At 39.8% G+C, this 17,773-nt stretch overlaps 1 protein-coding gene and 1 pseudogene across 3 annotated transcripts in view; both read right to left on the bottom strand.

The window, feature by feature from the left end:
* PIP5K1B (phosphatidylinositol-4-phosphate 5-kinase type 1 beta) overlaps nucleotides 1–17,773 on the bottom strand; it is a 423,928-nt gene that overhangs the window by 344,786 nt on the left and 61,369 nt on the right. The window lies entirely within an intron of this gene.
* On the bottom strand, nucleotides 12,472–13,016 carry LOC307189168 (large ribosomal subunit protein uL22-like; annotated as a pseudogene). Its single transcript has one exon. The product of its transcript is annotated as a large ribosomal subunit protein uL22-like (transcript).

Below are 17,773 nucleotides of genomic sequence, written 5' to 3'. Positions count from 1 at the left end.
TCCACACCACTTGGAGTTGTAAAACTTATATTTATAATCTGGTGGATGTAAAACTATTTCATTGCAGTTTTAATTTCTATTTCTCTAATGTATAATAGTGAAAAGCATCTTATCATGGGATTATTTTCCGTCCATATAGCCTCTTTGGTAAGGTGTTTGTTCAAATCTTTTGCCCATTTGAAAAACTGGGGTTTGTTCTCTTATTATTGAGTTTTGTAAACTCTTTATGTCATAGATACAAGTCCTTTGTTGGATATATGATTTGCAAATATTTTCTCCCAGTCTGTGGCTTGTCTTCTCACTCTCTGAAGTGTCTTTTGCAGAGCAGAAGTTTTTAATTTTGATGAAGCAAAGTTCATCAGTTTGCTCTTTTATGGGTCATGTTGCTGGTGACATGTCTAAGAAATCCTTGCTTAACCCAAGGTTGCGAGGATTTTGCCCCTTATTTTATCTTCTACAAGTTCTATAGTTTTAGGTTTTATAGTTAGGTCTATGATGCATTTTTAGTCAATTGTTGTACATAATACAGGATATGAGTTGAATTTCATTTTCTTGCTTACGGATGTCCAATTGTTCTAGCACTATTTGTTGAAAAGACTATTTTGTAACTTTGTCAAAAATCAATTGACCATACACGTGTGGGTCAATTTCTGGGCTCTCTGTTCGATTTCAGTGATCTATTTGTCTATCTTTCTGCCAATACCATACTGTCTTGATTACTGGAGATTTATAGTAATTCTTGAAATCAGGTGGCATGACTCTTCAAGTTGGTTCCTCTTTTTCAAAGTTATTTTGACTAATCTAATTCCTTTGCCTTCTCATATCCGTTTTAGATTCAGCTTGTTGATATCTACAAAAAACTCTGCTGAGATTTTGATTAGGATTATGTCAAATCTGTAGATTAATTTGGGGAGAACTGAGATTATAACAATGAACATGCTATGTGTCTTTTTTTAATTTTTTTTTTATTGAAGTATAGTTGATTTCTAATGTGCATATATATATATATATATATATATATATATATATATATATTCTTTTCCATTATGGTTTATCCCAGGGCTATGTAGCTTTTGACATATTTAGTTCACTGTTTCTTTTATCAGTGTTTTCCAGTTTTCACCATACGGATCCTACACATATTTTGTTAGATTTATACCGAAGTATTCTTTTTTGGGGTGCAGTTTGTCAGTGGTACTTTTAAAAAGGTTGCTTTCCAACTATGACATACAGAATGGATAAACAACAAGGTCCTACTGTATAGCCCTGGGAACTATATTCAATATCCTGAGATAAACCATAATGGAAAAGAATATAAAAAAGAATGTATATATGTGTATAACTGAGTCACTTTGCTGTACATCGGAAATTAACACAACATTGTAAATCAACTATTAAAAAATTAAAATAAAAAAGGTTGCTTTCCTGTTGCTAGTATCTAGAAATATAATTGCTTTTTGTATGTTGACCTTGAATCCTGCAACATTGCTAAGCCCATTACTTCCAGAAATTTTTCCTTTGCCAACTTATATCTTGGTTTGTGGGTTTTAAAAATTGATTTGCAAGAGTCCTTTATATATTCTGTATATTTATTCATTGGCCAAATACTTATTGAGTGCCTGCTGTGTATCAGGTACTATATTAGCACACTAATCTTGAGTCAACTTTGTTCATTGCTAAATACTTCAAGAAGCAGTTATTCATCTCAATTATAGAAATACTTATACAGTACCTATACATCCATTAAATCACTTAGTCAAAAATTTTATTGAGTACCTACTATAGGCCAGGTAATAGTTTAGCTACTGGAGATATAGCACAAAACACACACACAAAATGAAGAGCCCTGCTCTAATGGAGGAGAGAGACAATAAGTAGACAAGTAAATAAATAAGCTAATTTCAGGTAGTGAAATGCTTTGGAGAAAATAAGTCAAGGTAATAGGACAGAGGGGACAGGTGAGAAGACAGAGAAAAAGGTGGTATTAGATACAGTGGTTGCGGAAGACCTCTCCCGAGGGGCATCATTTAAACCAAGGCCTGAGTGAGAAGAACAAACTGAGGCAAGAGCCCTCCAGGAAGAGACAACAGCAAGTGCAAAGGTCCTGGGGTGAGAATGAGCTTGGTGTGACTGAGGCACAGGAAGGGGGCCAGAGAGTCTGGAGTTTCATTAAGCAGGGGATGGTGGTACAAAAGAGCCTAAAGAGGCAAAGAGGGGCTGCAGGTAGGGAGAGGCCATGATAAAGGAGACTTGATTCTCACTCCTTAGAAGATAGCAATGCCTAGGCCAAGCGTCTCTGACACAAAAAGGTGGGTGAGACAGAGCCTAGCCCTCAGGAGGCCGTGATCTAGTGAAAGAGACAAACACATGAACAAATGCACTACAGTGGGCAAAGTACTGTAATTGAGGTAGGTGTGTAGGAGGAGTAGAGGTAGGAGGCAAGAGAGAGGTAAGAATGATCCTTTATTCATATTTTGTAAGATAGAACTTCTATAGCCTTCTATTTAAGCCCCAAAGTAGAAAAATTCCCTTAAAAATAATACACAAACATACATATTATGGATATATAATATATGGTACTATCTTATTTTCAAATTGTGATGACTAGGTAGAGATCCCTTCTCTGTGCTCCCAGTGTGCTCTCTGCTTTTCCCCATTCGAGCACCTGGAGAGCCTATATTTACTTGCTTCTCTGTCCCACCAACCTCCACGTTCCATGAAAACAGCAGCTGAGTTTTATTCCCCATTATTTCCCCAATGTCTGCCACAGTGCCCAGTGCATTCTAACTGCTCAGTGAATGCTCAGTGAAAGAGAGCAAAGCTCTGACACTAAAAAGCACATTCATATTTTATTTCATTTGATTCTCATCACAATCCTGAGAGATGGGCAGGACAGGTGTGAGTATCCCATTTTACAGATGAGCTAACTGCTGATCAGAGAGAGTAAGTAACTTGTCCAGTGAAGCACAGCTATGGTGTTAGGGCAGAACGTCGGGATCCCAGTGACCTGATTTTTCCTAGGTTAGGGGTCTTTTTCCCTTTACTACCTCCCTATCCTATGCTGACTTTGGGGAATATGCCAAAGAACACGGAGGTCAAAATGATGGGCTTGCTTTTGTACGAATTCACGGGTATGTCTTCTAACCACTGAGAAATCTCCAGAATATTATAACTTATTCAATGATTTGTATTGTAAAATGTGTCATACATCCAGAAAAGTATAAAATTTTACAGTTTGAAAAACAATAAAGATCCATGTACGTATATCCTGGTTACGAAGTAGATCATTTCCAGCACTTGAGAAGCCTCCCATGCATCCTTCCCTAACCACGTCCCCTCCTTCCCACCTTGAAGTACACCTTTAGCTCACTTTGGGGTTAACCAGTCCCTTGCTGTTCTTTACAGATTTCCTACTTATACATATAACAGTCTCCCTTATCTGCAGGTGGTACATTCCAAAACCCCCGGGGGATGCCTGAAACCACGGACAGTACAAAACACTATATATACTATTTTTTTTTCCTATACATACATACGCATGATAAAGTTTAGTAAATTAAGTGCCATAGGAAGATTAACAATAAGTAATGATAAAATAGAACAACTGTAACAATACACTGTAATAAAAGTTATGTGAATGTGGTTTCTCTCTGTCAAAATACTTACTTGTACAACTTTAATGCCTTTTCTATCTTAACTAAGCACTTATCAAATACTGTGGCCATAATTTTGCAGTTTGAGCTGCAACAGCAAAACTAGCATGAATTTCTTTTCCCTTCTTCACAATTTCACCAATAGAAGATTCGTTCCTACCATAGTTCTTAGCCACCTCAGCATAAAATTTTCTTTCCTAGGGACTCCCCCGGTGGTGCAGTGGATGGGACTCTGCGCTCCCAATGCAGGGGGCCCGGGTTCGATCCCTGGTTGGGGAACTAGATCCCACATGCATGCCACAACCGAGTTTGCATGCTGCAACTAAGGAGTCCACATGCCACAACTAAGGAGCCCGTGAGCCACAAATAAAGAGCCCGCCTTCCACAACTAAGACCTGGTGCAACCAAATAAATAAATACATATTAAAAAAAATTTTTTTTCTTTCCTCATTAAATCGGGAACTTTCCCTTTTTGACATAAAGGAAGCACTTTACTGTTTCTCTTTCGTAGATTCGAATTGTCAGCATCACTACTCTTGTGCTTTGTACCCATTATTAAGTAAAATAAGGGTGACTTGAACACAAGCCTTGCGGTACCATCAACAGTCATCTGAAGACCCAGAAGGCTACTGAATGACCACCTGGTGGGATATGATGGACAAAGGGATGATTCGCGACCTGGGCTGCACCTAGCGGAATGGCCCAAGATTGCCTCATCTACTCAGCATGGTGTGTCATTTAAAACTTATGGATTGTTTATTTCTGGAATTTTTCATTTAATCTTTTCAGACTGTGGTTGACCAGGGGTAACTGAAAATGCAGAAAGCGAAACCATGGGTAAGTGGTGACTACTGTATGTATCTAAACAAAATATGTTTTAGTTTTAAATACTGAGTAGCAAGCACATACCTAGCTGTGTAAGGACAGGATGATCTTACCTCTATTAGACAAAGACTCCCAGGAAAAATAAGCGGAAGATCCCCAGAGCCAGAATAGGCCTTCAGGTTCCCTGGGAGCTTATGGGAGCCTTTTCTAGGGAAGTCAGTGGGCAAACGTCACATCTGAATCCCGGGGAAAGAAGGGGGAGAAAAAAGATTAACACAGGCCTGTAACTCACTCCTTCCCCACTAGGGGATGCCTCTGTCAGACCATTGCTGTAATTCCATCGATGGTATTAAGGAGGAGAAAGATACGGAAAAGGTCTACTTATAAAGTGTTTTCAACATGAATTACCTGCTCTGTTTAGATTGATCGCTGTAAATAAATGTGGAATTTATGGATTAAGAGCATGGCTGGCTGGAGAATGGGAGGGGCAGGGCATTTCCTAACTGTGTAATTACTTCCTACCCGTATAAATAAATAAAATATAAATGAAGTATAAAACTGAGGGGGGCCCCCAAACAGATATAGCTTCCTTTGAGAGTAACTGCATATATGGTTCAAAACCCATACGTAGATCTGACACCAAGATATGTCCTAATGTAGGTGAAAGGGACACTTTTGGACACTGGTGGTTTTAGGACCCTCCAGGGAAAGAATGCTCTGTTTTGTGCCTGTTGCTTGCCTGTATCTTTTTAATCATTAGTAAAGTTTGGTGCTGAGTAAAACCTAGGATTCTCATCATCCCATCTGACAAATTGACGTTTTGTATGAACTCAATACAGATCACGATAGTGGGGGCATTTGGCGATATTGTACAATCACCCAGATACTAGATGTCTACCAGAAATGTGGTCAAGGGGGTTTGTACTCTAACCTGTGTCTTCTGAATTCATCATGGATTCCCTCAGCTCTCAAAAACAAGGTAAACTACGATGAAATACCACTTCACACTCATTAGGAATGGCTACTATAAAGTACAAAAGCAGAAAATAGCAAAATAGCAAGTGTTGGTAAGAATGTGGAGAAGTTGGAACACTTGTGCACTCTTGGTGGGAATGTGAATTGGCGCAGCCACTGTGGAAAACAGTATGGAGGATCCTCAAATAATTAAAACTAGGACTACTATTTGATCCAGCAACTCCAGTTCTCAGCATATAGCCAAAGGATAGGAAATCACTATCTTGAAGAGATATCTGCACTCCTATGTTCGTTGCAGCATTATTCACAACAGCCAAGGTATGGAAAGAACTAAGTGTCCATCAACTGATGAATGGATAACGAAGATTTATCAATAGTGTATACACACTATTGATAAATAGTGAAATGCTATTCAGCCATGAGAAAGAAGGACATACTGCCTTTTGTGACAACATAGACAGACCTTGAAGGCATTATGCTAAATGAGATGTCAGACAGAGAAAGACAAATAGCATATAATATCACTTACATGTGGAATCTTAAAAAAGCTGAACTCACAGAAATGGAGACTAGAATGATGGTTACCAGGGGCTGGGGGGTGGGGGAAAAGGGGAGATGTTGGTCAAAGGGGACAAACTTCCAGTTTTAAGATGAGTAAGTTCTCGGGAATCTAAAGTACAGCATGGTGATTGTAGCTCATAATACTATATTATATACTTCAAAGTGACTAAGAGAGTAGAGGTTCTTAAATGTTCTCACCACAGAAAAGAAATGGTAAATATATGATGTGATAGAGGTATTAACTAAGGCTATGTTGGTAATCATTTTGCAAAATATAAATGTATCAAGTCAACCCATGTGCACCTTAAACTTATACAATGCTATATGTCAATTATATCTCAATAAAGCTGAAAAAATAGAAATACCATATAATCTAGCAATTCCACTTCTGGGTATGTATTCCAAAGAATTGAAAGCAGGGTCTCAGAGAGCTATTTGTACACCCAGGCTCACAGCAGAATTGTTCACAATAGCCAAAATATGGAAGCAACCTAAATACCCATCAATGGATGAATGAAAAAACAAAATGTGGAATGTACAGCGAGTGGAATATTATTCAGCCTTAAAAAAGAAGGAAGTTCTGATACATGGTATAACATGGATGAACCCTAAGGACGTTATGCTAAGTGAAATAAGCCAGCGTTTTTATGAAAAATATTGTATTGTTCTACTAATATGAGGTACCTAGAGTAATCAAATTCATAGTTATAGAAAGGGGAAGGATTGTTCCAGGGGCTGGGGGGAGAGGGGATGGGGAGTTGTTTAATGGGTATAGAGTTACAGTTTTGCAAGATGAAAAGGGTTCTGGAGATTGGTTGCACAACAATAAGAACGGACTAAGTACTATTGAGCTGCACACTTAAAAATAGTTAAATTTTTGATAATTAATACGGTAAATTTAATGTTATGTATATTTGACCACAATTAGATAAAAAAACAATAGGGCAAAGCAGACACATTTGTGAGGGTGTGATAGGTGTCCCTGCTGATCCAGGAAGGAGGGCATGGAGGGGAGTCAGACCCGGCCAGTTTCACCTAGACACTTTGCCTTTTTTTATGTTTGTTTTTGGTTTTTGCGGTACGCGGGCCTCTCACTGTTGTGGCCTCTCCCGTTGCGTAGCACAGGCTCTGGACGCGCAGGCCCAGCGGCCATGGCTCCCGGGCCCAGCCGCTCTGCGGCACGTGGGATCCTCCCGGACCGGGGCACGAACCCGTGTCCCCTGCATCTGCAGCCGGATTCTCAACCACTGCACCACCAGGGAAGCCCGACACTTTGCCGTTTAAGTGAGGACAGTGGCGGCAAGCATCATGACGGTGACAGCGCTCTTATCATGCCACGTCGTTCCATCCGGACAGGTAGCCCTTTGCATCTTCGGCAGAGCTGTCACTCTGAGCTCTCCCTCTGACACATCCCTGGGGAATGCTTTCACCATTTGCTGTGTTGCATCTCCTGTTTTTTGGTATCTCACCTTTTCTAGGTGTACTCCCTCTTTCTGGGTGGTGTGCATGGGAGATTTCTTTCTTGATATCATACATTCCAGAAAAATCCTTCTTCTATCCTCCTACACAAAGAGCTTAGCTGGATATGGAATTCTAGGGCAGAATCATTTTTCTTCAGAATCTTGGAGGAATGGCTCCATACCTTCTTGGTTCCAGTCTTGCTGTTAAGAAGTCTGCGCCTATTCTAATTGCTCCTCTGTAGGGGAGCAATGCTTTTAAGATCTTGTATTTGTCTCCAGTGTTTTTGCAAACTTATAACGATGTGCATTGGTGTGGGTCTATTCTCATTCGTTATGCTGTATATCCTTTGAATCTGTCAATTCCTCTTCTTCGGTTCTGCAAATTTTCATTGAGTTATTTTATCACTGATTTTATCTCCCCTGTTTTTTCTATCTTCCCATTCACAGAGTCCCATCACATAAGCGTGAACTTTCTGGACCACCGCTCTTCTATTTTCTTTTCTTTTTTCTTCTTTGTCATTTTGCTCTACTATCTGGGAGATTTCCTCAGCTCTATCTTCTAACCTCTCTTCTGCATGATTATTTCGGCTCTCAAAAGCTCTTTTTCCAAAAGCTCTTTTTGTTTTCTAAATTGTCCTTTACTATTGTATCCTACTCTAACTTCATGGTTGCAATATCTTCTATCTCTCTCCAGGTATTTATTTTAGTTTATGGCGATGAAGTTTTTTTCTCCCTGAATAGCCTGTTTCTTCCTAGTTCCATTTTTATTTGTTTGTTGTGATTACTGGAGGCTTTCCTAAGCTGTCTGGCAATCTTGGTTGTCTGCTTGGGTGTGGGGGGGGAGTTAAAATGCTGATTGGTATCTCTTAGGGCATGGGTAGAGCTTATTAACTTAGAGCATCCCTCTAAGGTGATCTAAGTAGGCTTTCTGGGGGGACTTTGGTGCTAGTATCCTAGAGTCATTCCTCCTAGGCTGGCCAGATCTCTGTACCCCTACCCTTCTGCCTCCAAGAAGAGGTTTAAAATCCTCCTCCTGTAGGTAAATGTCTGGTCACCAATGTTCTGGAGGACCAGTGGGGGAGAGGCTCGAGGTCCCTGTTAAGCACTCAGTACACTTACAGTTACTTATTTTCCTATTATCGACATGGTTCCCATTCTTACTTTAAAGAAAAAAGGAATTTGTTTACTGAATGAGTTACAAATCTTTCTCCATGAAGAGACAGCCTGATAGAAATCACTTTCGTAGAGCTCAGGGTGCTGAGATAGAGGAAGGAGGGCTAGGCTTACACTGTGTCTAGTGGATATCTCTCCTGAATTGTCTCTCTTCAGCTTCACTGGCAACCTTAAAAATCCGATGCTAGAGGTTTCTTATATGACTAAGCGCTTCATTTTTTTATAAACTGTAAGTGCATGTCTTATGCTCTTAAAGTACCACGCCCACTTGTTTATTGTGAGCAGGTGAGGTGCATCAAATCTATTTACTATTGATGTGTCTCAGATAAATAAAGGGTGTGACTTACAGAATCTTATTTCCCCAGCACGAGCCAGGGATCCCTCCTATTTCCCGGAAGCAATATTTCCCCACCTCTAACTCTGGGCTCTGAAACAGCTTTATGAAGAAGAATCTGAAAAATAACCGAACCTAATATGACTCTATGCAGAGAGTCACTAAGCACAAAAATATCTTAGGTAACTAGAGGCCTCCAGGAACACCTCTGGCATATAGGACGAGGAATGAGGCCACAGTGGGTTTGCTTGTTTTCATTCAAAACTCAAATGTTGGGCCTCAACTTACTGCCTTCCAAGTGTCACCCAGTCTTGAAAGATGAGAAGGTGGAGAAAGAAGGAAAGAGGGTTCCAGACCGGAAGGTATTGTCAGAGAAACTGGAGGGTCTGAGGATGAGGGTGGATTTAGAGTGAGCAGGGGTTGGCAAGAGATGAGTGAGTCAAGCCAGCCCAGGAGATGACCAGAGACAATAAGAGGGGGCAGGATGCAACCCCACCTGGGGTGACTTAGGAGATGGCTGAGAGCCAAAGGTACCAAGTAAGGACAATGAGATGATAAGAATGAAAACAGCAACCAAATTATCAGTACTATCTCCAATGTTCATCCAACCTCCCAGCAAAGCATCATCATCCCCTCAATACACATACAAAAGCAGAGGGTCCCAGAAACCCAGCATGACAAAGTCTGGCTCCTCCAGAGCGTGGCTGCCTTCTGTTACGCCAGGCTGCCTCTCAATTCATGCCACGCTGCTCACTCATTCAGCCAGCCAGCCATCTACTACCTACAAACTGCTAAGCTGTATGCTGAGAACAGCAAAAATTATTTGTCACTAAGTGGTAGAGATCCCCACATCCTTTTAAGATCCATTTACTTTCTCAAAATCTTGTTTATAGGACGGCTAGCACCACTCCAGCTCTTCGATGCTACTTTTGAATGTGAGTCTTTCCTACGTGGGTTAATAGAGGCTAAGCCTTCCTGACTTAAACATCAGTTCACAAGTGAGGTCAGGGAAGCTCTCCTTCAGACGGATAGAATCTGCCACCCAAACCTGTCAAGAGCAGGCGTAAACATCTCCCTAGTGTAATGTAAGAAGTGTTCCAGGGATCCGAAGGAGTGCTTAGTGCCCTTAGCTGCTGTTTACATTCATAAGCACCTGTCACCAATGGGGGAAATGCCATTAAGAATCTTGCCCCTTATAATGGCAGCCATGCTATCACAGCCTACTATGCACTGAGGGATATGGACAGGGGTAACATTTCAGACAGGTCATGGGTGAAACTTCTTTTTTTTTCTTTAAACATTTTTATTGGAGTATAATTGCTTTACAATGGTGTGTTAGTTTCTGCTTTATAACAAAGTGCATCAGTTATACATATACATATATCCCAATATCTCTTGCATCTCCCTCCGTCCCACCCTCCCTATCCCACCCCTCTAGGTGGTCACAAAGCACCGAGCTGATCTCCCTGTGCTATGCGGCTGCTTCCCACTAGCTATCTGTTTTACATTTGATAGTGTATATAAGTCCATGCCACTCTCTCACTTTGTCACAGCTTACCCTTCCCCTCCCCCATATCCTCAAGTCCATGCTCTAATAGGTCTGTGTCTTTATTCCCGTCTTGCCCCTAGGTTCTTCATGACCATTTTTTTTTTTAGATTCCATATATATGTGTTAGCACATGGTATTTGTTTTTCTCTTTCTGACTTATTTCACTCTGTATGACAGACCCTAGGTCCATCCACCTCACTACAAATAACTCAATTTCATTTCTTTTTATGGCTGATTAATATTCCATTGTATATATGTGCCACATCTTCTTTATCCATTCATCTCTTGATGGACACTTAGGTTGCTTCCATGTCCTGGCTATTGTAAATAGTGCTGCAATGAACATTGTGGTGCATGTGTCTTTTTGAATTATGGTTTTCTCACGGTATATGCCCAGTAGTGGGATTGCTGGGTCATATGGTAGTTCTATTTTCAGTTTTTAAGGAACCTCCATACTGTTCTCCATAGTGGCTGCATCAATTTACATTCCCACCAACAGTGCAAGAGGGTTCCCTTTTCTCCACACCCTCTCCAGCATTTATTATTTGTAGATTTTTTGATGATGGCCATTCTGACTGGTGTGAGATGATACCTCATTGTAGTTTTGATTTGCATTTCTCTAATGATTAGTGATGTTGAGCATCCTTTCAGGTGTTTGTTGGCAATCTGTATATCTTCTTTGGAGAACTGTCTATTTAGGTCTTCTGCCCATTTTTGGATTGGGTTGTTTGTTTTTTTGATATTGAGCTGAATGAGCTGCTTGTAAATTTTGGAGATTAATCCTTTGTCAGTTGCTTCATTGGCAAATATTTTCTCCCATTCTGAGGGCTGTCTTTTCGTCTTGTTTATGGTTTCCTTTGCTGTGCAAAAGCTTTTCAGTTTCATTAGGTCTCATTTGTATATTTTTGTTTTTATTTCCATTTCTCAAGGAGGTGGGTCAAAAAGGATCTTGCTGTGATTTATGTCACAGAGTGTTCTGCCTATGTTTTCCTCTAAGAGTTTGATAGTGTCCAGCCTTACATTTGGGTCTTCAATCCATTTTGAGTTTATCTTTGTGTATGGTGTTAGGGAGTGTTCTAATTTCATTGGTTTACATGTAGCTGTCCAGTGTTCCCAGCACCACTTATTAAAGACGTTGTCTTTTCTCCATTGTATATTCTTGCCTCCTTTATCAAAGATAAGGTGACCATATATGAGTGGGTTTATCTCTGGGCTTTCTATCCTGTTCCATTGATCTATATTTCTGTTTTTGTGCCAGAACCATAGTGTCTTGATTACTGTAGCTTTGTAGTAGAGTCTGAAGTCAGGTAGCCTGATTCCTCCAGCTCCATTTTTCGTTCTCAACACTGCTTTGGCTATTCGGGGTCTTTTGTGTTTCCATACAAATTGTGAAATTTTTTGTTCTAGTTCTGTGAAAAATGCCAGTGGTAGTTTGATAGGGATTGCATTGAATCTGTAGATTGCTCTGGGTAGTAGAGTCATTTTCACAACGTTGATTCTTCCAACCCAAGAACATGGTATATCTCTCCATCTATTTGTATCATCTTTAATTTCTTTCATCAGTGTCTTATAATTTTCTGCATACAGGTCTCTTGTCTCCTTAGGTAGGTTTATTCCTAGATATTTTATTCTTTTTGTTGCAATGGTAAATGGGAGTGTTTTCTTAATTTCACTTTCAGATTTTTCATCATTAGTGTATAGGAATGCAAGAGATTTCTGCGCATTAATTTTGTATCCTGCTACTTTACCAAATTCATTGATTAGCTCTAGTAGTTTTCTGGTATCATCTTGGTTGAAACTTCTTAAACATTAAGAATTTAAATTTCTTAGCCACATCCCTTCCCATGTCAACCCTTCCCAATGCATTTAGGGAAACATTTAGATCTTTACTATGATGGGTTTTTTTTTTAACTTTTATTTGCATTTATTTTTTTACAGCATTTATTCCTGGGCCATCAGTTTTTGCTACTTCAGTTTCTTCTGGGGTATCTTTTTCTTCTGTGCAACCTCCTGTTCCGGTTTAGGAACAATCTGTTCTTTTTCAGTAAGGATCACCTCAATGTGGCAGGGAGATCTCATGTATGGGTCGATTTGACCATGAGCTCTGTAAGTCCTCTGCCACATCTCGGGGGCTTTGTTCACCTGTATGTGAACCTGTATGTGCTCAGTGACCAGAGAGTCCTACGTCTAAGCCGTTAACTTCAGCATTACTCTCTGCATTTTTGAGCATGTGCTGTAAAAATGCAGAACTGTTTTTGGGCCACTGACCCTGCGTCCAGCCCTACTGTTTGGTCTGGGCACACCTACCAACTCCACCATTGTGACAATGGAATGGCACACATTGCCTCTGTAAAGTGACATCCTTCAGATACTTGGTGCTTTTCGGATGCAGTTTCACGAATATTCTTGAAGTGAACACAAAGATTTGAACCTCTTGACTTGCATGATTTTGTGGGGTTTTCTGGGTCAAGTGAATGGCAACCCATTTTTAGAGGTCACCTCAGGCTGCTTACTTGAAAAGGATACCATGATGCTTCTTGAAGCTCTCACCTACCAATCCTGTTTGCTAAGCTCCAGCTACACCGGTCTCTTCCTTGAATTCCCAAGTAGGGTTTGCCGGTGTGGTTACACTTCCTGGAATGCTCTCCCCCAACTCTTTCCAGAGTTGTTCCTCTTTTTTTTTTAATGGCTGTCTTCAGAATCTTTTTTTAAAAAATTAAGTACAGGGCTTCCTTGGTGGCGCAGTGGTTAAGAATCCGCCTGCCAATGCAGGGGACATGGGTTCAAGCCCTGGTCCGGGAAGATCCCACATGCCGCGGAGCAACTAAGCCCGTGTGGCACAACTACTGAGCCTGCGTGCCACAACTATTGAAGCCTGCACGCCTAGAGCCCGTGCTCCACAACAAGAGAAGCCACCACAACGAGAAGCCCACGCACCACAACCAAGAGTACCCCTGCTCTGCAACCAGGAGTAGCCCCCGCTCACTGCAACTAGAGAAAGCCCACGCACAGCAACAAAGACCCAACACAGCCAAAAATAAAAAATAAATAAAATAAAATAAATTTAAAAAATTAAGTACAGTTAATTTACAATATTGTGTTAGTTTCAGGTGTACAGCACAGTGATTCGATTATACATATATAAGATCATACAGAAAAACCCAAACGAAATTTTTGGCCAACCCAATATATATTTTTTTCAATACTTTTCCATTATAGGTTATTACAAGATACTGAATATAGTTCCCTGTGCTCTACAGTAAATCCCTGTTGTTTATTTTATATATGGTAGTGTGTATCTGTTAATCCCATACTCCTAATTTATCCCTCCCCCACCTCCTTTCCCCTTTGGTCACTATATATTTGTTTTCTATGTCTATGAGGCTGTTTCTGTTTTGTAAATAAGTTCATTTATATCATATTCTAGATTCCACATATAGGTGATATCACATGATATTTGTCTTTCTCTGTCTGGCTTACTTCATTTAGTATGATAATCTCTAGGTCCATCCATGTTGCTGCAAATGGCATTATTTCATTCTTTTTTTTTTTTGGAGTATAGTTGCTTTACAATGTTGTGTTAGTTTCTTCTGTACAGCAAAGTGAATCAGTTATACATATACATATATCCCCTCTTTTTTCCCATTTAGGTCACCACAGAGCATTGAGTAGAGTTCCTTGTGCTATACGGTAGGTTCTCATTGGTTATCTATTTTATACATAGTGTCAATTGTGTATATATGTCAATCCCAATTGCCCAGTTCATCCCACTCCCCCTCCCTGCTCAGTATCCATACGTTTGTTCTCTACATCTGTGTCTCTATTTCTGTTTTGCAAATAAGTTCATCTGTACCATTTTTCTAGATTCCACATGTAAGTGATATTATATGATATTTGTTTTTCTCTTTCTGACTTACTTCACTCTGTATGACAGTCTCTAGGTCCATCCATGTCCCTGCAAATGGCACCATTTTGTTCCTTTTTATAGCCGAGTAATATTCCATTGTGTGTGTGTATGTGTATATATATATATATATATATATATCCCATATATTTATCCATTCTGTGTCAGTGGACACTTAGGTTGCTTCCATGTCTTGACTATTGTAAATAGTGCTGCTGTGGACATTGGGGTGCATGTATCTTTTTGAATTAGAGTTTTCATCTTTTCTGGATATATGCCCAGGAGTGGGATTGCTGGATCATTTATGGTAGCCCTATTTTTAGTTTGTAAATGAACGTCCATACTGTTCTCCGTAGTGGCTGTATCAATTTACATTCCCACCAAGAGAGCGAGAGCATTCCCTTTTCTCCACACACTCTCCAGAATTTATTGTTTGTAGATTTTTTGATGATGGTCATTCTGACCGGGGTGAGATGATCAAAACTCACTGTAGTTTTGATTTGCATTTCTCTAATAATTAGCGATGTGAAGCATCTTTTCAAGTGCCTGTTGGCCATCTGTATGTCGTCTCTGGAGAAATGTCTGTTTAGGTCTTCTGCCCATTTTTGATTAGGTTATGTTTCTTTTGATGTAGAGTTGTGTGAACTGTTTGTATATTTTGTAAATTAAGCTCTGTCAGTCACATCATTTGCAAATATTTTCTCCCCAGGGTTACTCCTTCTTATCTCTAAGCTCAGTTTGAATGTCACCTCCTAAGTGAGCCTCTAGTTCAACCATAGTAACTACAGCGAGCTCTTTCTGTAGTCCTCCTGCTTAGCCCCTTCTTTCCATCACAGTATTTATTACAAATTAAAACAACTTTTGTTTATTTTTCTGTTACCTTTTGAGCTGATGTCCTTGCATGACTGTGAGCTCTGGGAAGGCATGGGGGTATCTGCCTTGGATGCCACTGTGTGCCCTGCCCTCTGTATACTGCCTGACAAAAGTAGAAGTTCAATACCTATGTGACGAGTAAATGAAAGTCAAATCACACACACACAATCATACTGCACATTCTAACACTGAATTGGAATTTCTTGAAGTCTTAAAATTCTAGGTAGATGCATTTCTGTACAGAGGAGTTTTGTTTCTGCCTTCTAGCAGACCCTCAGCAGGATAACTGCCAATTATGAGAATTCTATGGGATAATGCTTACTGATTTCCTTGTGAGCAAGTATCACTTACTGATATGTATATATTTTTCATGTATGACAGACTAGGTGTTGTTTCAAATGACCCACACTGGAGAATTTGTTTTGAATTCCTGAACTGCCAAAAAGGCGGACCACCGTGTCACATGGCTCTTTCCTCATCACTTGTCAAAGAGTTAATCCTTGTAGGTGTTTTAACTCTTGATTTAACGAACAGTGAGTGTTTGTTAGAAAACTGAATTACCTACAGCCTGCTTCCTGAAAAGGAAAATTATCTCAGCTACAATACCACAGTTTTGCTTTGATTCTGGGATATAAACTATCCGTGCAAATTAGTACAAACCTGCAGCTTCAAAGAATTGAAGCTGGACTCAACAAAACAGACTTTCCTAAAAATTCTCATAAAATTTAGAATTTGGAGCCACTGGTCTGGTACAGTATATTTTCAGGCACATACTGTTTTGTGCCATTGCTAAGCAACAGGTGACCTTGTCGTTTCTTTAGTTTGTTCTGCTGTGATTCTCTTCATATTCCTCTATTTTGTCTTGCTTTGCCTCTTTCTCTGGGACATTTTTTTCCCACTACTGCTTTGGTGTCAGTGTCTTCTGGAGCTCTGCCCTCACCTCCTTTCTTCCTCTGTACTTTCTCCTTAAGCCATCTGGCCACACACACTTTCATGGCTTCAATCCCCACTTGGATGCTAATAGGACCCAATTCTCCATCTTCAGCCTGAGAATCTCCCCTTAAGCCCCAGATCTATATTCCCACCAGCCTACTGAATAAGTTGCCCTGAATTTGCTGCAAGCAACTCAGATTTGCCATTGTGGCCAAAAAGCACATGAAAAGATGCTTAACGTCACTAATTTTTAGAGAAATGCAAATCAAAACTACAATGAGGTATCACCTCACACTGGTTAGAATGGGCAGCATCAGAAAATCTACAAACAACAAGTGCTGGAGAGGATGTGGAGAAAAGGGAACACTCTTGCACTGTTGGTGGGAATGTAGATTGATACAGCCACTATGGAGAACAGTATGGTGGTTCCTTAAAAAACTAAAAATAGAACTACCATATGACCCAGCAATCCCACTACTGGGCATATACCCAGAGAAAACCATAACTCAAAAAGACACATGCACCCTAATGTTCATTGCAGCACTATTTACAATAGCCAGGACATGGAAGCAACCTAAATGTCCATCGACAGAGGAATGGATAAAGAATATGTGGCACATATATACAATGGAATATTACTCAGCCATGAAAAAGAATGAAATAATGTCATTTGCAGCAACATGGATGGACCTAGACATTGTCATACTGAGTGAAGTAGGCCAGACAAAGGCAAATATCATATGACATCACTTATATGTGGAATGTAAGAAAAAATGGTACAAATGAACTTATTTATAAAACAGAAATAGAGTCACAGATGTAGAAAACAAACTTTTGGTTCCCAGAGGGGACAAGGAGAAAGGGATAAATCTGGAGATTGGGACTGACAAAAACACATTACTATATATAAAATAGGTAACTAATAAGGACCTACTGTATAGCACAGGGAACTCTTCTCAGTACTCTGTAATGACCTATATGGGAAAAGAATCTAAAAAAGAGTGGATATATGTATATGTATAACTGATTCGCTTTGCTGTACAGCAGAAACTAACACAACATTGTAAATCAACTATACTCCAATAAAAATTAAAAAGATAAAAAACATCAAACTCACTTACAATCACTTACTTTCAAAGAAATTCCTGTGAAAGATATCATCACTCACCAGCTGCTCAAGCCAGAAACCTGGGGATCACCCTCCACTTATCCATCTTCTTTACCCCCATATCTTATCGTACTCCAAATACTTTCAGTTTTACTTGCTAGATATTTCTTGGCTTACCTCTGGTATTCTATGTTCTCATCTTTTGTTCAGGCTCTCATAGAATAAAAAAATAATGCTTTTATACTTTTAGATGAGCACTGTTCTAAACATTTGTATAAATTTCCATTTAATCCTGCACAGCTAGCTCATCAGTTATTATTCTCACAATTCCATTTTCAGTTGAAGAGAGTGAGGCCCAGAGAAGTTGAGTAACTTGCCAAAGCTAGTAAACAACAGAGTTGGAACTTGAATGCAGGAATTTGCGT

The sequence above is a fragment of the Stenella coeruleoalba genome (genome assembly GCF_951394435.1).
Source record: "Stenella coeruleoalba genome assembly, chromosome: 7".
In the NCBI taxonomy this organism is placed as follows: Eukaryota; Metazoa; Chordata; class Mammalia; order Artiodactyla; family Delphinidae; genus Stenella; species Stenella coeruleoalba.
This window is presented reverse-complemented; position numbering and strand designations above follow the sequence as displayed.